The 27,581-nt window shown below is 34.4% G+C and overlaps 1 protein-coding gene across 1 annotated transcript in view; it reads left to right on the forward strand.

Moving 5' to 3' along the window:
- Positions 1-27,581, forward strand: part of HCN1 (hyperpolarization activated cyclic nucleotide gated potassium channel 1) — a 392,978-nt gene that overhangs the window by 316,100 nt on the left and 49,297 nt on the right. The window lies entirely within an intron of this gene.

Genomic DNA, 27,581 nt, shown 5'->3' on the forward strand with positions numbered 1-27,581 from the left:
ATAAATTACCCAGTCTTGAGTATGTCTTTATTAGCAGCATGAGAACAGACTATTACAGTAAATTGGTACAGGGTAGTTGGCACTGCTTCAAAGATATCTGAAATTGTGGAAGCAACTTTGGAACAGGGTAACAGACAGAGGTTGAAACAGTTTGGAGGGCTCAGAAGAAGACAGCAAAATGTGGGAAAGCTTGGAACTTCCTAGAGACTTGCTGAATGGCTTTGAATAAAATGCTGATAGTGCTATGGTCAATAAAGTCCAGACTGAGGTGTTCTCAGATGGAGATGAGGAGCTGGTTGGGGACTGGAGCCAATGTGACTCTTGCTATTCTTTAGCAAAGAGACTGGTGGCATTTTGCCCCTGCCCTAGAGACATCTGTGGAACTTTGAAGTTGAGATAAATAATTTAGGGTATCTAGTGGAAAAAATTTCTGAGCAGCAGAGTGTTCAAAAGTTGACAGAGCATAAAACTTTGAAAAATTTGCAGCCTGACCATGTAGTAGAAAAGAAAAAGCCTACCTTCTAGGAAGAAATTCAAGCCTTCTGCAGAAATTTGCATCAGTGACAAGGTGCGGAATGTTAATTACCAGGATAATGGAGAAAATATCTCCAGGGTGTGTCAGAGACCTTCCCAGCAGCCCTTCCCATTACAGGCCTGGAGCTCTAGGAGGAAAAATATGGTTCATGAGTTGGGCCCACTGGTTGCCTGCTGTGTGCAGCCTAGGGACTTAGTCCCCTGCATTTCAGCTGCTCCAGCCATCATCACTAAACAGGGCCAAGGTACAGCTCAGGTTGTGGCTTCAGAGGGTGCAAGCCCCAATCCTTGGGATCTTCCACATGATGTTGAGCCTGCAGGGGCACAGAAGTCAAGAATTGAGATTTGAGAACCTCCACCTAGATTTCAGAGGATGTATGGAAATGCCTAGATGTCCAGGCAGATGTTTGCTGCAGGGACAGGGCCTCATGCAGAACCTATGCTAGGGCAGTGCAGAAGGGAAATGTGAGGTCAGAGCCCCCGCAAAGAGTCCTACTGGGGCAGTGCTTAGTGGAACTGTGGGAAGAGGGCCACTGTCCTCCAGACCCCAGAATGGTAGATCCACCAACATCTTGCACCCTGCAACTGGAAAAGCTGCAGACACTCAATGAATGCCAACCCATGAAAGGAGCCAGCAGATGGGCTGTATCCTGCAAAGCCACAGGGACAGAGCTGCCAAAGGCTATGTGAGCCCTTATTGCATCAGCATGCACTAGATGTGAGACATGGAGTTAAAGGAGATAATTTTGGAGCATTAAGATTTCACTGCCCTGCTTAATTTTGGACTTGCACAGGGCCTATAGCTTCTTCATTTTGTCCGATTTCTCCCATGTGGAATGGCTGTATTTACTTGATGCCTGTACCAGCATTGTGTTAGGAAGCAAGTAACTTGCTTTTGAGTTTGCAGGCTCATAGGCAGAAGGGACTTACCTTGTCTCATGCGACTTTGGCTGGTGACTATTGAGTTAATGCTGAAATGAGTTAAGACTTTGGGAGACTGTTGGAAAGGCATGATTGGTTTTGAAATGTGAGGACATGAGATTTGGAAGGGGCCAGCGGTGGAATGATGTGGTTTGGCTCTGTCCCCACTCAAATCATGTTGAATAGTAGCTCTCATACCTGGCATGGGAGGTTCCTGGTAGGAGGTATTTGAGTCATGGGGGCAGTTACCCTCGTGCTGCAGTACTTGTGTTAGTGAACGATTTCTCACAAGATCTGATGGTTTTATAAGGGGCTTCTTCCTTTTTCACTCATCACTTCTTGCTGCCACCTTGTGAAGAAGGACATGTTTGCTTTCCCTTTTGCCATAGTTGTAAGTTTCCTGAGGCTTCCCAAGCTATGCTGAACTGTGAGTCAAATAAAGCTCTTGTTTATAAATTACCCGGTCTCAGGTGTGTCTGCATTAGTAGTGGGAGAATGTACTAATATAACTGTTAATTATAGATACTCTGAGACGTTGGGACTACTTTTTATGTTGTTGATAAGACACAGATTCTTAATCTCTCTCTCTCTCTCTCTTTCTCTCTCTCTCTCTCTCTCTCTCTCTCTCCACACACACACACACACACACACACACACACACACACACACATATATATATATACATATATATATATTTGTCTTTTTGGCTTCTTTAACACTGCAACATTTCTGAGCCATTGAATTTTCATTTTGTATGTTTGAATTTATTATCTTTTATTTATATTATCTCACATTTCAAATCTATAAATTTTAGCTCTAAGTTCCTGCCTTAAGCTTCATTTTCTTAAAAGCTAAATGATATCCCCTGTGCCCACACATGTAGTAGGTTATACAATGAAGTCATTTATCTTCCATCGTTAAACCATTTTATCTCTCAAAGTCTCTCTGTATATTTTTTAGTCATTCTCTCAAGTTATTTGGAAAGTAAAACTTTAGTCCAATTTTGCAGCTTTTCTTTTTCTGCTCTGTACATCCAATCACCAAATGCTGTCAATTAACTTTAGCAATACATCTCACACTCATGCCTTTGCTTCCTTTCCCACTGCCATTGTCCTAAACTAAAGCATCTCACATAGAATATTTTCACTGTCACCTTAGTTTGCCTTCCAGCTTTTGGTCTGATTTATCTAACTACCATTTAAAATGCCACTGTCAGATTAATCTTTTATTTACATGAGTTACTCATTTCTCTGCTCAGAAACTTTCAGTCTTCGCATAATAAACTGAGTCAAGTATAGACTCCCTTAGCTCATCTTCCAGTCCTTCTATACTCTGACTCCAACTATAGCTCCAGCTTTCCTTTCTCCCACTGCCATGTCTGTTGCAAAGTAGCCTACAACAAAATTGTGTAACTTGCTGTTTCAAAAAAAATTAATTATAATTTCTCACCTTTGCAACATGTATTGCAGAAATGTCTTTCCTCTCTTGGGAAAATTGAATTCAGATAATACTTATTTATTTCTATATATCTTATTTGATCAGATATGAGACTGGATCTTATATCTCCTTTCTCTGGCCCTCAGTGTATTTAGTCCATAACATAAGAGTGCTACTTATGCATTCTACCCATGTTGTTATTTTTTTCACATTTGTTTCCTCCACTTTTGTCTTAAAATTATGTCTCCTATGTACAAAGAACGTTTATTTAGTACATTTACTATAAATTAAATAACAAATATTGTTATTCCAACTAATATCTTCACAATTTATATCTAAATTTCTACTCACTAAAAGTTTTTTACATTTTTTTGAATAGCCATAAGATAACTGCTAAGAGTTTTTAAAATATGAGACTAAATATCTCCTATTGGTTAGTTTATTTTGTTGCTACAAATTTCTCAATCAAATTAGGATGTATGAATCTTTTTGCTTTGGGAAACATAATACAATTTTTTATGATTTGGTAAATGAAAGAAATAGGCCAGGACCAGTGGCTCATGCCTGCCTATAATTCCAGCACTTTGGGAGGCCAAAGCTGGTGATCACCTGTGATCAGGAGTTTGAGACCAGTGTGTCCAACACTGCAAACTCCATCTCTACTAAAAATACAAAAGGATTAGCCTGGTGTGGTGGCATGTGCCTGTTATCCCAGCTACTTGGAGGTGGAGGCAGGAGAATTGCTTGAACATGGGAGTCAGAGGTTGCAGTGAGCTGAGATCACACCCCTGCACTTCAGCCTGAGTAACAGAGCAAGACTCTATCTCAAAAAAAAAAAAAAAAAAAAAAAGGAAATAAATATATTAGAGGATTTCAAAAAGATCATAGAAAATAGAATTAAAAGATAAATATAAAAATATTGACTTTATTTTTCCACATAAGCTCCATAATCTCCATCAAGTTCAAGACAATTTTATAAGCAATGATATCAGCTATGTTGTTCATCCCTAAAGAATTGAGGGTCCTGGGAATTTAACCATGTCAATGCAGTTGTTTCACATTATTAATTGAAGAAAAATGGGTGCCCTTTACAGATTTTTTTAATATTAAGAAACAAAAATAAGTCAAACAGAGCCAAACTGAGACCATAAGATAGATGCCTAATGATGTCTCATCAAAACTCTCACAAAATTGCCCTTGTTTGATGAGCAGAATGGGTGGGAGCCTTGTAGTGGTGGAAGACTGGTGATACTTCCCTGGGTGCTTCTGTGCTAAAGCTTTAGTTAACTCTCTGAAAATACTCTCATAATAAGCAGATGTTCTTTGGTCTCCAGAAAGAAGTCAACAAGCAAAATGTCTTGAGCATCCCACAATACTGTTACTATAACCTTTTCTTTTTTTCTTTTTTTCTTTCTTTTTTTTTTTTTTTTTGGCGGTGGTGGGGAAACAGAACAGGTTTTCACTGTCATCTAGGCTAGGCTAGAGTTCAGCACAATTATAGCTCACTGCAGCCTTTACGTCCCATGCTCAAGTGATCCTCCAAGTTTAACCTCCCAACTAGCAGAGGCTACACTACAGGCACGAGCCACCTTTGCTTTTGACCAGTCTGCTTTTGCTCTGACTGGACCACTTCCATCTCTTGGTAGCCATTATTTTTATCAGGTTTTGTCTTCAAGATTATACTTGCAAAGCAGTCTTTTTATCTCCAGTTACAATTCTTTGAAGAAATGCTTCAGGATTTTCAACATACTTGTTTAAAATTTTCATTGAAAGCTCTGCTCCTATCTGCAGCTGATCTTGCTACAATGGTTTTGGTACTAATGGAGTAGAAAGTTTGTTTAAGTTTAATTTTTGAATCAGAATTGTGAAAGCTGAGCAAATTGAGATGTCTACAGTGTTGGTTATTGTTTCTGCTATTAATCATTGGTCTTCTTCAGATAGGGCAAAAACAGGATGAATTTTTTCCTTGCAAATTGATGCAGATTTGCTGCCATGGGCTTCATCTTGAACATTGTCTCATCCCTTCTTAAAATGAATTATCGATCTATAAACTGCTGCTTCATTTGGGGCATTTTTTTCCATAAAGGTTTTGTAAAGGATTCTTTACAAAACAGTACCAGGAATAAAGATCAAATCAAAAGACAAAAAGATAAGAGAATGAAGGGTATATTCCAAGAAGTCAAGGAAAAGTTATCTAGTTAAAATCTTATTGAGGGAACACAGAAAGGATTTTTTACAAAAACTTTATGGAAATAATGCCCCAATACATTTTATACATTCTTCCATCCAAGCTTCAACATGAATTGGATGTTTGCTTCTGCTTCAATTTTATAATTCATATTGCTCTGATAGAGGCTATTTTAAAACTGAAATCTTATTCTTCTTAGTGCCTCAAACTAGATTCTATTCAGATGTGTTGTAAGAAGTTTCTGCAAGTTTATTTTGATCAAGAAAATGGGAAATCACTGTATAGCTTTTTCATAATATGCACCTTCCATGAGCTTTTTTAAGATCCCTGGTATTAGTTGTTTCTTTAAAAAAAAAAAAAAAAAAAAAAAAAAAAAAAAAAAACTCTATTAACATACTTTGCTTTTTAAATCTAAATCATCTTCACAAAAAAAGCAGAAGTTCAAAACACTGGAACCAATCGGGTTCTCAGGGTCCTGGAGAGGTTCAAAGTAGAATTAGGCAGATCATAGGAAGGAGACAAAGATAATCCAACAGACATTATAAGGAATAAATATCAAATCAAAAGACAGACAAGATAGAATGAAAGATATATTCTAAGAAGGCAAGGAAAAGTTAGGATTCCAGAATGAAACCTCATTGAAGGACTGCAGAAAGCCAGCAGCACAACTGAGTATAAAAATGAACACTAGTATGTATACCATTAAATGTGAAGTTTTCCTCTATGCAGAAAATTCTCAATGTAATATAGTAAAAATAACCAAAACATTTTCTGTTTCATGTGTGTTTTATTAACTCTTCTTCCTCTTGACACACCATAATTTACACTGATCTTTACTGGAAAAAATATCCGCTTTTCACTTTTATGTGCATCCTCTGCCAAACCTTTTATTTCCTCAATTCCTACGACCATTCAATCACTAAATTGTGACCAATATTTTTTCTTTATATATTCAAATGCCATATTCAGGCTCTCAACATAACCACAACAGCTGTCTCAACTTTTCACCCTGGATTGAATGTCAATTAGCTAAAATGCATTCCATTACAGGGCCACCATATTGATTGATATAAAACCCAAATTTGACAATATAACTTCTTATATGTCATATAAAACCCAAATTTGCCAATATAACTTCTCATGACTTCTTATTCCCTGCAGGAAAAACACCCAAACTCCTTCATATGACACAGAGGTTCTTCATGGCCTGCCTTAATCTTCCTTTCTTCTCATTGATGCTTTATGTATATTGTTGACAATTTCCTGGAAAGTAAACGCCTTGCTGGCCCTTTCTGCCTTTCTTTATGCTACCCTCTCTATCTTCAGTCCTTTCTACTCAGCTTACCTTCTGCCTTTCTGTAAGCATTTTTACCATTCATAAATTACCTTGCCTCATTTGTAAATTTTCTGTAACTAGTCTGCCTCTATCACAGTGTTTATTATTGTTAGTGTATTATCTCTTTAAAGCAGGTGTCCCCAAACTACACACTTCAGGAAGGGACACCTCTTTCATTGGTGGTCAGTGAGAGGTGCACAGTATGTGGCGGCCCTCCAACGGTCTGAGGGACAGTGAACTGGCTCCCTGTGTAAAAAGTCTGGGGACACCTGCTTTAAAGACTATGAGCTTCTTGAGGATAGAAACTATGTTTAATATCCTTGTATCTCTAGTAACTAATATGCAGTAGGAAGTTATGAAATATTTACTGAGTAAAAGGTCTTTGTTAACAAAGTTATGAATGAAAACCATGCTAAAAATATGATTACTTAGTAAAATGAGAGATCCTAGAAGTAGAAGCATGAAATGCTCAGACACTTAACACCTTGGAAAGGTGAAAACAGTGTTTCTCCAAATGCTTCCCTAGTCTTCAGCTTTAGCTTTTCTAATATAAGAATCACACAGAGGTCTAAATTTCATGCTATACATAAGTTAATAGTTTATTTGAAGGGAAAACAGCATGAATAGAATAAGAAAATAAAGACATTGCAGAGAGATACAAAAGTTATGACTAAAATGACACTGAGTCTGAAAACCTAGACCTGATTTTTGAAGAAAAGTTTAATAAGAACAATGGGAAATATAACATCGAATTGGAGAATTTTGTACCTACTACATTCATCTGAGTGATAGATTATGAGAAGTGTCTAAAAAGTAGTAAAATACATCAATCCACCTTTCAAAAGTTGTGTTTCACTTGGAAGAGGAGGCATCAACTTATGCAAAGGTGTGTTTGGGTCACTGTTATGCTCTTAGTGTCTAGATAGTGCCTGGCATGTAGAAGATATTGAATTACAAATAAACGATAAATAAGTGAAGTAGGATATTCAGAAAGGCAAAGGTGGATTATTTGATATGTATTTTGTGACAAAGATAAAAATATAAAAATATATATACCTATATCTAATATAAATGATTAGAATTGCTCATCATAAATTCAGCTTTATGTCAACAATCATGTTATCTTATAATGTGCCTTTCAACTTAAGATTCTTCATTAAATAAGGAAGCTTATTTTTATGAAAGTATTACATAATTTGGGACATTATTATATAGTTAAGAGGAGTGATTTAACACAGTCTGGGGATTCAGAAACATAAAATTGAAGAATAGCCATACCTTCAGTGTCTTAGAAACTTTTACAAATGACTATTGCTTAAAAATAAAGAATGTAAAATGCAGTGGTAAAGAAAGTGAAAATCAGTCTATATTCATAATCAGTTAAATCTGTACTGTGTTTTATCCATTTTATACCTCAGACTTTCCTTTCAATATGTTTTAATACTATGATACCCAAATATGTAAAATGGCAGTATGAAGTTCATTTGTGAGAACTTTGAACGCTCTTAGAAAAATCTCATAGAATAGAATGCATATAAAATTAATTCAGTTAGCTGATTTTTCAAAAACACTACTTTATTGAAAGCATTCTCCTATTTTCATTTTTGTGGCAAAAAATAGGTGATTTAACAGATTTAACTGATTATGAATATAGACCAATTTTACCTTTCTTTTGTGTGTGTGTGTTAGAGACAAATTGTTAAAACACATTTAACAGATAACTAGCCCATTTTTATTGTTCAAGTCTCAATACAAATGTTATCTCCTGGAAGAGGCCTCCTCTTCCAAGTGAAACACAACTTTTGAAAGGTGGATTGATGTATTTTACTACTTTTTAGACACTTCTCATAATCTATCACTCAGATGAATGTAGTAGGTACAAAATTCTCCAATTCGATGTTATATTTCCCATTGTTCTTATTAAACTTTTCTTCAAAAATCAGGTCTAGGTTTTCAGACTCAGTGTCATTTTAGTCATAACTTTTGTATCTCTCTGCAATGTCTTTATTTTCTTATTCTATTCATGCTGTTTTCCCTTCAAATAAACTATTAACTTATGTATAGCATGAAATTTAGACCTCTGTGTGATTCTTATATTAGAAAAGCTAAAGCTGAAGACTAGGGAAGCATTTGGAGAAACACTGTTTTCACCTTTCCAAGGTGTTAAGTGTCTGAGCATTTCATGCTTCTACTTCTAGGATCTCTCATTTTACTAAGTAATCATATTTTTAGCATGGTTTTCATTCATAACTTTGTTAACAAAGACCTTTTACTCAGTAAATATTTCATAACTTCCTACTGCATATTAGTTACTAGAGATACAAGGATATTAAACATAGTTTCTATCCTCAAGAAGCTCATAGTCTTTAAAGCAGGTGTCCCCAGACTTTTTACACAGGGGCCAGTTCACTGTCCCTCAGACCGTTGGAGGGCCACCACATACTGTGCACCTCTCACTGACCACCAATGAAAGGTGTCCCTTCCTGAAGTGTGTAGTTTGAGGACACCTGCTTTAAAGAGATAATACACTAACAATAATAAACACTGTGATAGAGGCAGACTAGTTACAGAAAATTTACAAATGAGGCAAGGTAATTTATGAATGGTAAAAATGCTTACAGAAAGGCAGAAGGTAAGCTGAGTAGAAAGGACTGAAGATAGAGAGGGTAGCATAAAGAAAGGCAGAAAGGGCCAGCAAGGCATTTACTTTCCAGGAAATTGTCAACAATATACATAAAGCTCATCCAAATTAGTTCCCTCTCGGTCATTCTGCATCAATCACATCAGTGTTTTTGTTGTATGCATATTATTATATTGTCTTACTTGCCCTTAATACTTACTTGTTCATTTTCTGTTCTGCTATATGAACTCAGGGTCTGAGAAAGCAAGGATTGTCTTCCTTGACTTCCTCTGTGACTCCAACCCTCAAACAGTACACATTTTGTAATTACTTGGTGGAAAAATAAATACATGCACATTAAATAAGGATTATCTACTTGGCAAATCATCTCAAAGAATGACTGAGTGTTAAAGCTTGGAGACAGCGTTTTGCAAGACAGCAGTAGCACTTGTGCTTGTATGATAAGAAAAGTGATGCTGCAAACATTCTGTCCACAGAACTTTCTTGGTATCACTGTCAATAATACTATGGTCCATATATTTTTTAATGTATTACAAAAGGATGCTGGCATCTTTAGATTCCTCTGTGATTATGTTTGGTATATGCATTGTGTGCCATAACATCCTGTTTTTCATGTGACTGTTTTTACTTTCTTTTTAACTATCTCCATGTTTTTGCATTAGTCATTCAATGCAAAGCTAACTTGGAGGGTGGGGTGAAGATCATGGGGTGAAGAGGAGGGTACCATTATAGAGGGTGTGCACAAACGTTCTGTCTAATCAATCATTATAACCCAGTCACATCCATGGAAAAGATAGAAATTGTTTTTGTTTTTCTTTTATATTGCTACTAAGGTGAATGTTTATGCCCTCTGCTTTCAATTCCTATGTTGAAATGCTAACCCTCAAGGTGATGATATTTAGAGGAAAGGGCCTTTGGGAGGTGATTAGGCCATGAGGGTGGAGCCCTCATGAATGGGATTAGTTCTTTTAAAGAGGCCCCAGAGTGATCTCTGGTCCCTTTTGCCATATGAAGAGGACACAGAAAAAGATCACTGTCTCAGAGTGCGCCCTCACTAGACAAAGTCTGCCAGCACATTGATCTTAGATTTCCCAACTTCCAACCTAGAATTGTGAGAAGAATTTTTTTATTTATAATCCACCCAGGCTGTGATACTTTTGTATGGCAGCCCAAATTGACTAAGACCATTGCTGCACCACGTCTGCCTAGATTATTGTCAGTGACTCCTCAAACAATTGTTCAGGTTTCCCTGTCCAAACCTAAATATTGAGACACTTCAAGAGATAGAAAATTCACAGTGACAGATAAGGGTTATGTGTTCATCCTCGAGCTAGGCTTTATGTCCTGCACACTGAGCTCCACTGGAATTTTCAGACTTCTGGGAAGTGATTGTAAAGTCATCTTAAAATATAATCATCATTCCATTGTTCACTAAAATACATGGGTCGGATAGTAAAGGAACATTACAGTCTTATGCAGAAAATTCTTAAGATGCTACCCCAAAACATAGCATTTTAAATTAAAACTATTGTTGTCTGATGTATTCATTATCTCTAATCTGTACTCTCTAGTTGCACTCTGTCTGTGTCTAGTGAAATTTATGAGTCTGCAAAGTTGACTTCAATAATCTCTAGTATCCTCCCCTTCCTACCAGTTGCTGCCTGACCTGGCTTTGCCTGGAGAGCCCTCCTCCTTGATTCTCCTCCCATCCACTTAATATGCTCTTATTTGTCCCTAGCTGCTGAGAAATATTGAAAGCTTCATTGTTTTGGATAGTTTAAATCCCTTTTGTGATTTTCTGTACCACCATTAAGTATATGCATTTTTTCAGCTATACAACACAAAACAGATGAGAACCTATAATTAAGGGGCTATATTGCATCGTGATTACCAGATGACCTTCCTTCTACAGCCTCATTTAAGTCCAGATCCACTATTAACTAGATGTTCAACTCTGAGCTATTTCTTAACTTACTTGTATTTCATTTTCCTCATCTTGAAACGTGAATAATGATCATAACTGCTTCACAAAGTTGTAAAGATTAGGGGAGCAAAATGTAAAAATGTAGAAAAGTGCCTGGCACCTAGTATGTACACAGTAGACTTTAATTCAATGTTACTACAACTCAATGAAAAATAGGATAGAGCTCTATGGCTCTTACATTTTAGGGAGAGACAAACATTTAAATAACCAATTGTATGTAATTGCTTGCAAGTGCTGAAAGGGTGATTCGAAGGGTATCAGGCCAGTACTCAGGAGGGACAACAAGCCCAGCAATATCATATGCCCCATTTCTTTTGGAATGTATTCAGACAATCTGCTAATAAGCTTCCCTTTCGTTTTAATAGCCAGTTTCCTGGAGCCATTGCCTTAGCATCAAAATTTCATATTGAAATGTTAGAATCATAAGACTGATGTACACTTCTGTAAATGCTGGCAGTATATTTAAAAATAAAAACTAATCAGAAAGATTCAGTGAACTATATCCTTCTGTTTATGAATGCCTGTTGGAATGTGTACAAAGTAGGAATGTCTATTTTTAACATGATCAGACATACTGATTCGATTAGAGCAAAATGGCAAACTTAACTGTCAAGAAAGAGGTTAATGCCCTTCTGAGCCTGTCTCCAAAGTTCAGAACTGATCTATTTTTAAACAATGGATTGTGAAGAGCCATGGGTTTAAAATAGGTACAGATCATGTGTTCCAGTAGAATATAGAATGTCAGTATATTTCATTTTCACAGAGCCTGAATTAGGCTGAGAGTATAATCCCGTCCTTCTGACCTTTAATTTGTTGAATAGACAGTTATGCAAGAAAGCACAATTTGCGTGTATATTTATTTAGTGTAATTCTGAATCATCTTTCTTAAAGTACATACTTGTTGATTTTTAAATGCCTTCTAAAAATGTGTTTAGTTAAAATTAACTAAAATGGTCAGAATCATATTGTAAAGTGATACCAGCATCTTACAAATTTTAAGATATTCATGTAACAGGCCTAAGTAACAAAAAATTAGCAAAATTATATAAATGACCTGATTTGGCCTCAGTGCCAAAGATATTGCGTCTTTTGGCCTAGAGCTTTTTCCATGCACCTCTGCATTCTATAAAACAAACAGACAAAAACTATTGATTGCTTAATGTGTGCAAGACATTGATCCAGGCATGACAGGAAAGGTAAATTGTAAGATGTGATTTTTTCAATCTTAGAGAAAGTGCTTACTATATTCTTGGAGAAATGAGATATGAACACATGGAAAAAAAGTATAAGAAAAAAGTAAAATAAGGATACTAGAAATGTAGGAAGTCACATATAGTTAATTAGCAGAGAAAAGAAGACTGAAACTACTAAAATTGTTGAGAAAATAAATGTGTTCACCACGGCCTGGAATAGACTGAAAAGGCCTCAGCAGAAAGAATTTGCACTAAATCTGGAAGCACATGTGGAATTTCAGTAGACAAAGAGGATACAAGATGTAAAGAACGTCGGGTAAACAGACAGAAAATATGCCCATATTTCCAAAATCTAATTGCTTTTTCAGCGTCTCATCTGGTTCAAAGAAAAGGGAAAATAAACTGGAGAATAAATAACTTTTTATTCTACAGTGGCCTAAGTTATACTTTTATATATGTGCAAATACAATTAAAATATAAGCTTGTTTTTATTGTTATAATAAACCATGCTGTTTTTCTGCAGTTATGATAACCATGATTATTTTAGGTGATCTCAGAGACAAGAGCTAAGTAATAGAATTCAAACTAAAATTATGAAGATAATTGGAAACCAAACTCGAGAAGCCCCAATTATTGCTAACAAGTCAATGCAGTCAATGGCATCATGCATTAATATAATTAAGATTAGATACCATCTCACCCCATTAAAATGGCTTTTATCTAAAAGTCAGGCAATGACAAGTGCTGGCAAGGATGTTCAGAAAAGGAAACTCTTGTACACTTTTGGTGGGAATGGAAGTTAGTGTAACCACTATAGACAACAGTTTGAAGGTTCGATTTGACAGAGATGCCAAGAACATATACTGAGGAATAGTTTCTTCAGTAAATGGTGCTGGAAAAACCAGGTATCCATAGGCAAAATAATAAAACCAGCCCCCTATCTCTAGCCATGTATAAAAATCAAATCAAAATGTATTATAGCCTTAAACCTAGGGCCTCAAATTATAAAACTACTGCAAGAAATCATTGAGGAAACTCTCCCAGACATCGGTCTGAGAAAAGTTTCTTGAGCAATACCCTACAAGCACAGGCAACCAAAGCAAAATGGACAAATGGAGTCACATCAGGTTAAAAAGCTTCTGGACAGCAAAGGAAACAACAAAGTAAAGAGACAATCCATAGAATAGGATAGAATATTTGCAACATACTCATCTAATAAAGGATTAATAACCAGAATTTATATGGAGCTCAAACAACTCTATAGGGAAAAAAAAAGTCTAATAATCCAAATAAAAAATAGGCAAAAGATTTGAATAGACATCTCAGAAGAAGACATACAAGTGGCAAGTGGGCATACGAAAAGATGTTTATCACCCCTGATCATCAGACAGATGCAAATCAAAACTACAGTGAGACATCACATCAGCCCAGTTAAAATATTTATATCCAAAAGACAGGCAATAACAAATTCCTGCGAGGATGTGGAGAAAAGGGAACCCTTGTACAGTATTCATGGGAATGTAAATTAGTACAAACACTATGGAAAACAGTTTGGAGCTTGCTCAAAAAGCTAAAAATTGAGCTACCATATGATCCAGCAATCTCACTGCTAGGTATGTACCCAAAAGAAAAGACATCAAATATCAAAGAAATGTCTTCACTTCTATGTTTGTTGCAGCACTGTTCACAACAGCCAAAATTTGGAAGCCACATAAGTGTCCTTCAACACATGATTGAATAAATAAGATGTGATACTTATACAAAATAAGTACTATTCAGCCATAAAAAAAGAATGGGATCCTGTTATTTGCAGCAGTATGGATGGAATAAGAGGTCACTATGTTAAGTGAAATAAGCTAGACACCAAAAGACAACCTCACATGTTCTTACTTAATTTATGGAATCTAAAAATTAAAACAATTGAATTCATGAAGAAATAGAGTAGAAAAATGTTTACCAGAGGCTGGAAAGGATAGTGGGAGGATAATGGGGAGATTGGGATGCTTACTGGGTACAAAAAAAGTAGAATGTTTTTTGTTATTTATGACATCTGAAAATCAAAGCAACTGAACTCATGGAGATAGATGGTTACCAGAGGCTGAGAAGGTTAGTTGGGTAAAGGTGGGGTTGGTTAATGGGGTACAAAAAAATAGAAAGAATGAATAAGACCTAGTATTTGACAGCACAACAAGGTGACTATAGTCAACAAAAACTTCATTATACATTTAAAAGCAATTAAAGTAGTACAGTATAATTGGATTGGTTATAATATGAAGGATAAATACTTGAGAGGATGGATACCCAACTTTCTACGATGTGATTACTACCCATGCAAAAACATCTGTATTACTGTACCAAAATATCTCATATACTTCATAAATATATGCATCTACAATGTACCCGCAAATATTTTAAGAAACGACTGGAAAGATCCTTGTGCTAGGTAAAGCTTACATTTTGCATCCAGCCTATACACTGAGCTAAATATAAATTTTAAAAAGATAATACTGTTTTTCAGAGTTTAAAGTCAGAACCATTAAAGCAGCATATGTAAAATACATTTGTCTCACTTACACAAACCAATTTCTGTTGTTTAAAATATATGCCCAGTTGACTTACATAGCTAGAGCTTCATATTGTTAAATTTTGCAAATAATTAATATATCTAATATCATTTCATTTTTAACCTTGCCTTGGCAGAATGTACAGTAAGGTAATATATGTTACCTGGATGAATTACTGATGATGATGGTGGTGGTGGTAGTGGTTTCAATGATGATAATGATGATACTGATTTTTAAAAATCCACTTTAGGTAGAACAGCATATCATGTGTTGGAGTAGTTTGGTTTTGCTGTCATTGCAGTCATCAAATAAATTACTTAGTGAGCTTATGTGCAGGTGTGCAGGTGTGTTCAGATACATAGGCATATAAAAAATGTGACTTTTGTATTCAAGAATGATGGAAAACTATAAATATTAGAAAGTTCTGAGCTCTTGAGTTGAATTCATAGTGGCAATTTAATATATACATGTTGATTATGTGAAGTAAAATACTAATAAGTCTAAAATGAAATAAATGATATATAAATCTCTGAAATATTTTGTGCCTTAGCTTGATATTTTAAAAATACTTTCCCATTAAAGTTATGCACAGGATTTATACTCCTAGAATGTTTATTTATAATTGTAAATTAGGGAAAATAAATCTATTTTATAGAGAAGTGACTAGCCTAGTGTCTGTTCCCTGGGAAGCTGTGTTTGTGTTTTAAATTAGGCTTTGCAATAAGCAAAACACTTAAGAACCCAGTGTGAAATAAGTGCTCAACAATATTATTTTTACAATGATTGCTGCTCTAAGATCTTAATACTGATATTAATATATTTAAATATTGTCATCACCTAAGGTGAATTTTATACTTTACCTGACATAAATGTGAGCCATTTCTACCTGGTCAGCACCAAAGATCATAAGCAGGAGAACCTGGAGAAGGCTAAGAATTATATTCCAAAAACTAATTAGACATTTGACATTTATCTCAAACTGAAATTCTGTTATCTAAATTATATTTTTCAAGGAAAAAGTGGTTATATAAAGTAAGACAATACGAAGACATATAAAATAAAATTCTAAAGTTTTTGAAAGTGACTTCCTGATAAATTTTACCTGTTAGAAATTATCTCCTTATTAAGCAACACATGCTTTTGAGAGAGAGAAAATTTCCCAATATATAGACTAATTTAAGGAAAAAATATATTTTAAAATATATTTAAAGGCATGAGTATACATTAGTAGATCAGTACACATCAATACCAAAGAGGCGTATTTGATGGTTATGAAATCATCTATAAAACATTGTATCTAGTAATAAGAATTTCTTGCATAGCTATCTCACTGAGAAAGAAAAACAAATGACATAATTCATTATTCTTTGTCTATTAAAAATTCTTTATGAGTCATTTAAACTTAGTTTCCTTTTTTCTAATGCTGCATTTTTAATTTTTTTTTTTGGAATGGCAAGATGATTTTACATATATATGTATATAGGTAAAATGTTTTTGTAACTACAGAAAACGTATATATATATATATATAAAATAGATATATGATTTTACATATATACATATATATGTAAAATGTTTTCTGTAACTGCAGAAACATATATATGTAAAATTGTCTTGCCATTACATAGATGTATATATGTATATCATATGTATATATGATGATCAGGCTTGTGAGTTTATTTAGTAATTGTCATACAAAAATAAGTTTTAATGTTCCAATGAACTGTTAATATATCCTCAGTTTTCTTCCTTATATTTGACCAAATTCAATTTCTTAAAGCAAAACAATGTAAACCCGGTATTTAATAATGCCTCAAAAATTTTTGTATGCCAATTGCAGCATGGCATCATGGTTTGTATCGTGGAACAGAGAAAAACACAAGTAGAAACCTAATCAAATACAAAGTCTGGAGTTTAATAGTAATTCAGCAATGTTGATTTCTTAGTGTGACAAATATCCTATAGTAAAGAAAGAATTAAACCTTTGAGAAAATTGTGTAAGGGACACATAGACATACTCTATATTATTATGTGTTTTTTCATGAATCTAAATTTTTTCCAAAGTAAAATTTCTTGTTAAAAATCTCTATATGTAATTGGAAAGAGAATGGTTTTTGTTCTGCTCTCTGGAATCTCCTTGACTGCCCCTACTTATTCTGTAAAATTAAGATAGTAATACCATTCTCTCATGGTTGTAAGAAGGTTAAGTAAGATGACTGGTGTATAGGAACTTTCTCAGCTATAAATCACGGTACCTGTTTGGTATTATTTCAATCCAAATTCTTGCTGGATGACAGGTATCTCTGAATTTTAGATTCTGGTGGAAATATGAAAATTTAGATAATTTTCCCAAAGGTTCTGCAGTGTAACATAAATAGTGTTAAAACATTTTTAAAAACTCCAAAATATCTATTCCCCAAATCTATAAATATATATGAGTCATTGCAAAAATAATTTATTCTATGATCATTTGTTTTATAAACTTTTCAGGCACCATCTCTTATGTACAATATGTTCATTAAAAGTTGGACTCTTTCTTACTTCCACTGACTCTAGGAGACGGAAAGGGGAGTGGAGCAGATCGTATTATTGGAACCAGAGAGATCCAGACTCCTGTGCCCTTTCCTTGGTTTTTCCTAATGTTATCTCCCAGTCGCCACATCCCCAGTCTTTTTCTGAGTGGCATTGTTTATTTCTAAGACTTCAAAAATTGACCCTATGCGAATATTGTGTAATTCTGCTTATGAAAGGTCCCTAGTATATGCAAATTGACAGATGCAGAAAGTAGAACAGGGGCTGGCGTGCCAGGGGCTGGAGAAGGGGAGGAAAGTGGCAGTTCTTTAACGGTTACAGAGTTTTTGTTGGGGATGATGAAAAAGGTTTAGGTATAGATAGTGAGGATGCTACACATAGTGAACGTACTGACAAATTGTATACTTATGAATAGCCAAACTCTAAGTATAATTACATATATTTACACAGTTTTAAAAAAATAGTCTTGAAAATGGCACCCAATCTTTACTCTGTTTTCCTGATCTCCAAAACCACTCCCATCTGCCTGCCACTTTTATCTGAATGTCAAAGATGCTTCATATGCAATACATTTTTTAAAAAATCATTCCTCCACATCACTAAATATTTTTTTAATTTATTGTTTCCCAAACTGAAGAACTCAGAAGGTCTTGAAGTATGTAGAGTGGATTGTGTTCCACATCTATGCATAGTAGATGTCAATATTGCTTATTAACTAAATTGCTTGCAGTGCTTCTGCCACAGTTCACTTTCAGAGCAGTGGTTGAGTAGTCCTACCTTGATCTGTGGTTTCCCTTTCCATAGTTTCAGTTAGTTACTAGAGATCAACTCTGGTCTGAAAATATGAAATGGAAAAATGCGGAAATATGCAATTCATAAGTTTGAAATCTTGCACTATTCTGAATAGTGGGATGAAATCTCACTATTGGGACATAAATCCTCTTTTGTCCAATGGAGCCACAGTGCCTGAGTCACTTCGTAGTCATTTTGGTTATCTGGTAAACTGTTGCTGTATCTTTGTGCTTGTTTTCAAGTTGCCTTATTTGACTTCTCCAAATAAATGTTGAAGTGCTAGTACCTCAGCATATATTTAGATATAGGATATTTTTTACCACAAAGCACATCAGTAGTGATGCTGGTCATTTGGATATGCCAGAGAAGCCATAAAATACTCTAAGCAAAAAGATGAAAATTCTCCACTTAATATGAAAGAAAAAAATTGTATGCTGAGCTTGCTAAGATCATCTGTAAAAATGAATCTTCTATTCATGAAATTGTGAAGAAAAATAATGTGCTAGTTTTGCTATGACACCTCAAACTGCAATAGTTCCATCCACAATGCATGATAAGTTCTTAGTTAAGATGAAAAAGGCATTCCATTTGTGTGTGGAATACGTGAATAGAAATGTAGAAATGTGTTATGATTGATAGCAAATGGGTTCAGCCCTGTTTGAGATTTCAGGCATCCACATTTCCCCATAGAGAATGGGGGACTACTATACTGATACATCTTGACAGATCTTCAGAAGGAGCAACTTCATCCTTCTTGTCGCATTTTGACCAGCCTAACTTACTGTATTAGTTTTTTAAGGCTGCCATGACAAAATACCACAAACTCAGTGGCTTAAACATTAGAAATTTATTTTTTCACATTTCTGGAGACTGGAAGTCTAAGATCGAGGTATTGGCAGGTCTGGTTTCTTCTGAGGTTTCTCTCCATGGTTTGTAGAGGGTTTCCTTTTCTCTGCGCTTGTACATCTTTTCTGTGTGTCCAAATTTCCTCTTCTTATAAAAGGACACCAGTCAGATTGGATTAGGGCCCACCCTGATGACTTCATTTTAAGTTATTACCTCTTCAAATACCCTGTATCTAAATACATTCTGAGGTACTGGTGCTTCAACATATAATTTTTTGTTATATGTTGAAGCACCATAACAAATGCTAACACATGTAATGTCCCATGAAAATCTAACTAATGTGAGAGTAAAAGACGTTTAATTTATGTGATTACTCTTGCCTGATTTTAGGGTGACTTGATTTCCATAAGTCCACATGCACATATACATATATTGTTATGTATGAATTGTTTCTGTTGCTGATTTGTTAACAATGAAAATTAATTTATGCGGATTATATAGTAAAATTTCAAATGTAAGTTTTTACCAAATTCTCCAAGTCATCTTAGAATTAAGTCTTCAGATTCAGTCTGCTATCGGTGGTCTTCTCTTAATAATATTTTTTAGTTCAGCATACTTCTGGATATTTATTTGTTGTATGTGCCACTTAAAAATTAATCGCTTTTTTATCACCTCAGGCAGGCTTAACTTCTATTGGGCAAATCATTCTTACACCTTGCTACAGACACTGGAGCTAAATTGCTGAAACTTACAGAAATCTAATTACTGCTTTGAGCACCTGATACCACATAGTAAAGCAGAGATACAAAGTCTCTAATGAACACTCTCCTTACCAATATACAATTCCTTAATTTCAGGATTTTTAATTTTAATTTTTTGTCTGCTACATTTTTTCTTTTATAATCAAACGGAAGTGACACTAAGAGAGTTTTATATCATCTACTGTCACCCTGCATGGCACCTTAACAGAACAATACGTTCCTATGTTCCAGGAAGGCAAAGCAGTGGAACTATGCTAACACAAAATTAATTTCATACTTCATTTGCATTCATATTGTAAAGTTTATATGTGATTAAATACCTCAGAGCCAAATTAAATGCATATGAGAACTGTAACTACAGAAAACATTAAATTTTTGAATTGGTATATCTGAAAATTCAGCTTGCCCTGATGTGTCTTTTACAAGACATCATTTAAGCCACTTAGTAATAATTTTTTATTTTAGGCTAATTGTATTTGACTTATAACTTGAAATCTATTAATTTAGCAGTTAAAGAAATAACTTGGTTTCTAAACAAGTAATAGTGAAAAATGATAAAGGTTGCATTATTTAAGAGGCTATTGCAGTCTATTTCTCTCCCTGCTTATTTTTCTTAATATAACTATGATTAACACAAGATGAAACATTTTGTGGCAATTAAAAAGAATAGCACTGTGGGTCCTGTCACAGTTTGGGAAATATTTTGTGTAACAAGTGTAGAAAAAAAGGAAGCAAATATTGAGTATGCATTGTGGTTATAACATGTTAAGGTGAACTGAAGATTATTTGATGAAAATCATAAATTTTTTTCATGCAGATGATTACAATACAGATATATATTTTTAATTGAATAATTCTTTTTAAAATTTTATGTGGGTACATAGTAGGTATATGTATTTATGGGGTACATGAGATCTTTCAATACAGGCATGTAATGTGATATAAAAATGTATATATATATATTTTTTATTTTTTTATTGCATTTTAGGTTTTGGGGTACATGTGAAGAACATGCAAGATTGTTGCATAGGTACACACATGGCAGTGTGGTTTGCTGCCTTCCGTCCCCTCACCTGTATCTGTCATTTCTCCCCATGCTATCTCTTCCCACCTCCCCACCCCCCCGTCCCTCCCCTATTTCCCCCCAACGGACCCCAGTGTGTAGTGCTCCCCTCCCTGTGTCCATGTGTTCTCATGGTTCAACACCCGCCTATGAGTGAGAATATACAGTGTTTGATTTTCTGCTCTTGTGTCAGTTTGCTGAGAATGATGGTTTCCAGGTTCATCCATGTCCCTACAAAGGAGAAAATGTGTACTCCTTTTGTTTTCAAATACTTAAAAAAATACAGTTTGGTAGTTTAAAAAATACTTGATTAATCTTTCTTAATAAAATGGAAGTTAAATAGAATTAAAATCAAGGTATCTTATGTTAGTTCATCAGTCCTCCTGTTTTTACATGTAACTTCAACTCCCAAAATATAAATAATAAAAATAAGTATTTTTACCTCTATAATTTAATATTTGACACATATTATTCAGGAGTCTCACTATAAGATCTCTTTAAAAAATAAGATAGATTACAGTGAAAATATAAATCTGTGTAAATCCTCCCTATTAGAGACAGAGAAATCATGGGAACGCTTTTAAAATTAAGAAATTGGGCCGGGTGCAGTGGCTCAAGCCTGTAATCCCAGCACTTTGGGAGGCCGAGGCGGGTGGATCACGAGGTCAAGAGATCGAGACCTTCCTGGTCAACATGGTGAAACCCCGTCTCTACCAAAAATACAAAACATTAGCTGGGCATGGTGGCACGTGCCTGTAATCCCAGCTACTCAGGAGGCTGAGGCAGGAGAATTGCCTGAACCCAGGAGGCAGAGGTTGCGGTGAGCCGAGATCGCACCATTGCACTCCAGCCTGGGTAACAAGAGCGAAACTCCGTCTTAAAAAAAGAAAAAAAGAAAAAAAAAAAGAAATTGAAGCAGGTGCTGAACAAGCTAGTCAACAGTTGAATGAATGTTCAAAACATTTTTTAATTCATTAAGATCTGCTAGTATGGGCTGATTTTCTTATATGTAGTCAACCATCTTGCAATTTAGAAGACAAACCACCAAGTTAATATAAGTCCACTAGAAATGCTGATGGAAAAATATATATTTTTCAAATTGCCCTCATGTGTTTTCTTTTTTTAAAAATGGAATGTATGTGTAATTTATAATTCACCTTCCAAATTTATCATAGTAGAGTAGCTTTATTACAATTCCTATGTTTTATTTCTTGGCTTTAATCAAAACCCGTGTTTATTATTTATAATTATTATATATTGAATATATACATATGTAGCTTTCTTTCTCAGTGAGATATAGGTTTCCAGATACTTGTTAATCTAGGAGCCTTGGTTTCCACACCTGACTGCTTGTGACTTGGAGTATTTTATTAACAACAGAGATTTTGAGTCATATCCCCTACAGATTCATGTGACTCTGAATTGGAACCTAGCAATTGAGAAAAATATCCTAAGTAAGTCCACAGAGTAACTGTTTTCCTCTAAATAATAACAGGAAGGTAAATGTCATCTTTGGCAGGTCATTGATGCAATTTTTTCTCCTTTGTGGTGCATATCTACCTGAGAGCCATGATGAGGGCAACTGCCCTTGTAATAATCCTGAGTATATTCTGTCCCTGCTCCAGAATGGTTCTACATTGTACCTACAAACTTCTTCCCACCTGGTACCTTCTATGCACCAAGCTCTGTGCTGAACAATTCGTTTCTGAGCTGTCATTTTCTAGGGCACTAAGGACTGCTCCAAAGAGGTAGAAGCCTGGGGAACTTTATTACAAGATAATGTTTATTTTATTTATTTTTTTAATATTCCTTAATTCTTAATTTTTTTTATTTTTTTTTCACACAAAGTTCATGTAGTGAGCTTAGAGATTATAATTGTAGATGACTTCCCTAGAGCTTTTCAGTGGCATTTCTCAAAATTAACTTTGGCTAGCCATTTCCAGATATTGACTTATTCCTCTTGGAAGACTTAGCATCCAAATCTTACTTTTCCAAACATCAAACCAAGCCATGTTTTATTAGTCTATGGACGTTTCATCTTCTGTTTCACCTTTTCTCTTCAAGTTATAAATAAATATTGAAAAATTGTACCTTATGTTTCTCTTGTTGAATTCTTTTTAAATTAACAAAGGTTTTTAAAAATCTAGAAAGACATTCTACCATTTTATTTTTCAAATTCTCTTCTATATGATATCATAATTGTTCTACAGCAGTGCTGACCGTCGAGTGGAGATATAATATGAGTCATGTAAGTTAAATTTTCTACTAGTTATACTGAAAAATAAAAAAGTAAAATTAAGTGTAATGAATTTTGTAAACTAAATATATCCAAAATCATATAATTTCAACACACAATCAATATAAGAACATCATTCATGAGATAGTATACGTTCTTTTTTTTTTTAAGTCTTCACAATCTGGTGTGTATGTTAATACTTGCAGCACGTCTTGATTTGGATGCTGATTTTTTTTCAGAAATGCTTGATCTGTATGTAGATTTCATACAATTTACAGTTGAAAAGGTATATCCACCTGTCTAAGCTTCTTCAAACATAATGTAACATTTTCTAAAAACTGAATTATGTCAGTGTTTAACTTTAAACTTAAATGGGTTAAAATTAAATAAATTTAGAACTCAGTTTCTCCATCACACTAGCCATGTTTCAAGTGCCCAATAACCCCATGCAGTTAGGAACTATCATATCAGACAAGGTTGCTCAAGGAACAAACTGCATACTTTTTAATAGCAGTAGGCTTCACGTCCTACATGCTGTGCTTTTTGTCAAATGACAACCATTTTGAGACTGATTTGGTTTATCTATAAAATTGGGTAAATAATGTAACTACAGGCTGAGCATTACTAATCTGAAAATCCAAAATTCTAAATACTCTAATATTGGAAACCTTTTGAGCACTGACACAATGCCAGAAGTGAAAAATTCCACACCTGACCTTATGTGACAGGTTGCAATCAAAACTTTGCTTCATGTACAAATTATTTAAAATATTGTATAAAATTATCTTCAGGCTAATGTTTGAGGTATATATGAGACATAAATGAATCTCAAGTTTAGAGTTGAGTCCCATCCCCAGGATTTCTCATTTGGGATATGCAAATGTTCCAAAATGAGAAAAAAATAAGAAACCTGCAACATTTCTGGCCTCAAGCATTTCACATAAGGAGTTCTCAACCTGTATTTCATTGGGTTGTTATAATTACATGAGAAAACACAAAGCATTTAATAAATCTTAGTGAGGAGCATCACTGTGGTCATTATGCTACATTGAGACCAGTGGCCCCTTTAAAAATCTGGTGAAAGCTACCATCTGTTTCATATAAGACACAAATACGGTATTCACCTATTTGCATATAATTTCATTGAGTTCAGGACAGCCACCCACAGCCCATTAACATCTTTGTTAAGTGTCTTTAGGATCCATGTTTACATTTTTTTAAATTAGTAATTGTTGTATAGCTCCAGCTACCAATACTTCAGTTTTCTTTTAAGTCATTTGTGACTATGTTATGGAGTTATTAGAGGAAATGCGTTCATATTATCCAGGATGCTTATTTACCAATATAATGCTGAATCATTTAGATATGCCTCAAGATCTCATTTGTTTTCTTCCATATTTACCTTTTACACTAATATTCTGGTGAGGCACAGAGGAAATGCTTCTTATTTACCTGATATATAAATGAATGTATGTAATTGAAGATGAAGTTATTTTGTATGCAAAATAAATGTTGTTTTTCTTAGTTTTCAAAAAATTTTTTTACTATTGTTAAAGCAGTTATCTTTTTATAGCAAAATTTGAATCATATACAATAAAACACAAGATTTTAAAAATATATTTTAACTAGAACCATGTATCTTTAAATAATCACACAACAGTTAAATGTATTGCCATTAAATGATCTGCCATAAAAATATGTGTGTTTGTAAAATGTGGCATTCAAGTCAGTTTAAAATGTAAATTTTCTAAGAAACATATTTAAGCAAAAAAATAGATATTAGTCTCAAATGGCAAAATTTTAGATTAAAGTTTTAAGATACTAAAAGCGGCCCTTTTTTTTTTTTTTTTTCATTCTAAAGTATACACTATTACAAAATATAAAGGCATGGGTTAATTCTACATGCTAAGCTTTCATGACTTTTATCCAGGTAACAAAGAGGCCTCATGGCAGGGTGAAATGTGTACAGTTAGTTTTCTCTACACATATTCTAGCTCTGTGGGCTGGGCAATACTTTTCCTCTCTCTAAGCACCGCTTCCTTCTTCTGCATATGTGGAAGAAATAAAACAAAATTTGAGTTTATTGTTAGCTTATTTTTTCCCCAGGAATATGTGAGATTAAATATGCAAAGTTCCTGGCTCAAAATGGGGGCTTAATAAATCAGATTCTCATCCTCTTTCTACATCCCTAATTTATAATCCGATTAAATTACAATGTATTTTGAGGGCTGTATAGGGAGATCCAGAGATACCATTGAGGAAACAAATAGACAGAAACATTTCTTTGAAAGGGAAGTAGAAAGGGCAGTCATTGACAAGCTATGAAGAGATTTTTTTCAGTTTGTTGACACTGTCCACTGTGATAAAAAACATGAATCCCCCAACAGACAAGAACAAATAGTGGTCTCCCTTTCCTTTCTTGCAGTTCCTTGCTTTAGTGTCCAAAGATCTCAAATTCTATTGCTTTAAGAACCAGTCAGAACTCCTAATTGTAGGAGTAGCAAGATATTGAATACAGATGGCATTGTAAAAACTGTAACCAGTAGAAATGTACATGCCATGTATAAAGGGATTCAGATCCAGATTTCTAAAAACCATTACTCTGAGGAAAATTTTTAAAAGCCAAGTGTATAGCTTTCAGTTTGCCACCTGACAATCAGCAAATGTCCATGTTAATCTTTCAAAATGTTTACAATCAACGAAACAAATTGTTGGTTAACATCTAAATCTTCAAGGTTTGCTGTGATTCTAGATTTGTGCAAAGGATAAGGTGGCTTCTCAGAATCCATCAAAATCCCAACGTGGAAAGCCAGGCTGCTCTGAGATACCATAGTTTCTCCTCTTGCAAGTATGTGGTTATTAGCAAACTACATGACATCTACAAAATGGGGCAGCAATACAACCTAAGATATAGGGTTGTTGTGTGGATAAAATAATATTTGTAAAACACTTAGACAATACCTAAAACCCAGGAAGAACTCAATAAATGTTGTCTTTTCTTTTTATTACGTTCATTCTTAGAATTATCTTTGCCTCAAACAATTCCCTAAACATATCCAACTGCTGTTTTGATTATAATGAATCCAAGCTACTGAATTGGAAAGAAAAAATGGGATATTTGGAGCACTTTTTAATAGGATTTTCTAGGAGATGAAATGTCACATGGTATACATTTGTTTATATATATTTATTTGTTTCTGAAGTCAATATAGTATGGATGCCTTTTGAATGTCTGTTTGATATAAGTTCTTAGAAGGAAGATTTGATATGCTCTGTACAGTCTAAAAATATGGGGTGTGTTGGAGTGCAGAAATTTAGCAATGTAACAGCAGCTCTATTTTGTTAAGATTACTCTATGATTCATTTGCGTAATGGTGGAAATTATATTTATAGCTAACATGCTTAAAACTTTTCGGAAATATACTGTTTAGAATAATAGAAATGTAAAATGGAGCTGAATTAGATGTTTCACAAAATGGAACTTTATACAGTGATGTTTAAGTTAGCAATATAGAATTATAGAGCTAAAGGAATCCTAAAGTTTTGTTATTATTTTTATAATAGCTAAATGAGATATTACTTAACATTTCTTAAAGTCTCAGAGTATTTAGAATTCTAAAATACAGATTTGTGATTAAGATACATCCTTCTAGAAGCAATCTGAACATATCAAACTCATTTTTTTCTGGTAGTTATTAAAGTGAAAAAAAAAGGAAACAAATTAGCAAAACAATTACATTAAAAGATACTAATTAGAGTGAAAATGCAAGCCACAGATGTGGAGAGGTATTTGCGGTGCATCTCCCCCAAAAAAGGAATTCATGTCATGAGTATAAGAAGCACTGGTACCAGAGAAAAAGGAGGGAAACTCCTGATTGGGCACTTCATGAAAACAGGATATTCATCGGACCGAAAAGTTTAGGAAAATGTGCATAATGAAGATACTTATGGGAAAATGAAAATTAAAACTACAATAAGAAAACAAACACAAATGCAAAAAGCCAAACAGTAAGTCATGTCCAGTTACCCACCAATGACTAAATGATAAAATCAAATTTTGCCGAAGATATGGGACAACTGGAACATCACATGTTGTTGAAATGTAAGAATAATAATAGAATCATCTAGGAAAACTTTTGTCAGCAACTGTAGTGAAATATATGATTATTCTACTATCCAGAAATTCCAATATAAGGTATATACTCAAGAGAAATCAGTGCATAAGGTGCTTCAGGAATGTTACTCCTGGCTTTTAATTTTTAGCTCACATTTGTTTTATTAGCCTAAAACTGAAAACAACCCAATGTCATGAAGAGTAGAATGGATAAATAAATTGTAGTATAACCATAAAATGAAATACAGCCTGAAATTTAAAAAGAATCAAATTAACAGAATGGAGAGTAAAAGAAGCAAGACACAAAAGACTACACAGTATGCGATCTCATTTATTTCAATTTCAAGAACAAGCAGAACTACTCCAGAAATCAAAATAGCTAAAACCTCTGGGTTGATTGAGATGAAGCAAAAGGAGCCTTCTGAGAAATTGTCTATATT

The sequence above is a fragment of the Saimiri boliviensis genome, chromosome 1, assembly GCF_048565385.1.
Source record: "Saimiri boliviensis isolate mSaiBol1 chromosome 1, mSaiBol1.pri, whole genome shotgun sequence".
NCBI lineage: Eukaryota > Metazoa > Chordata > Mammalia > Primates > Cebidae > Saimiri > Saimiri boliviensis.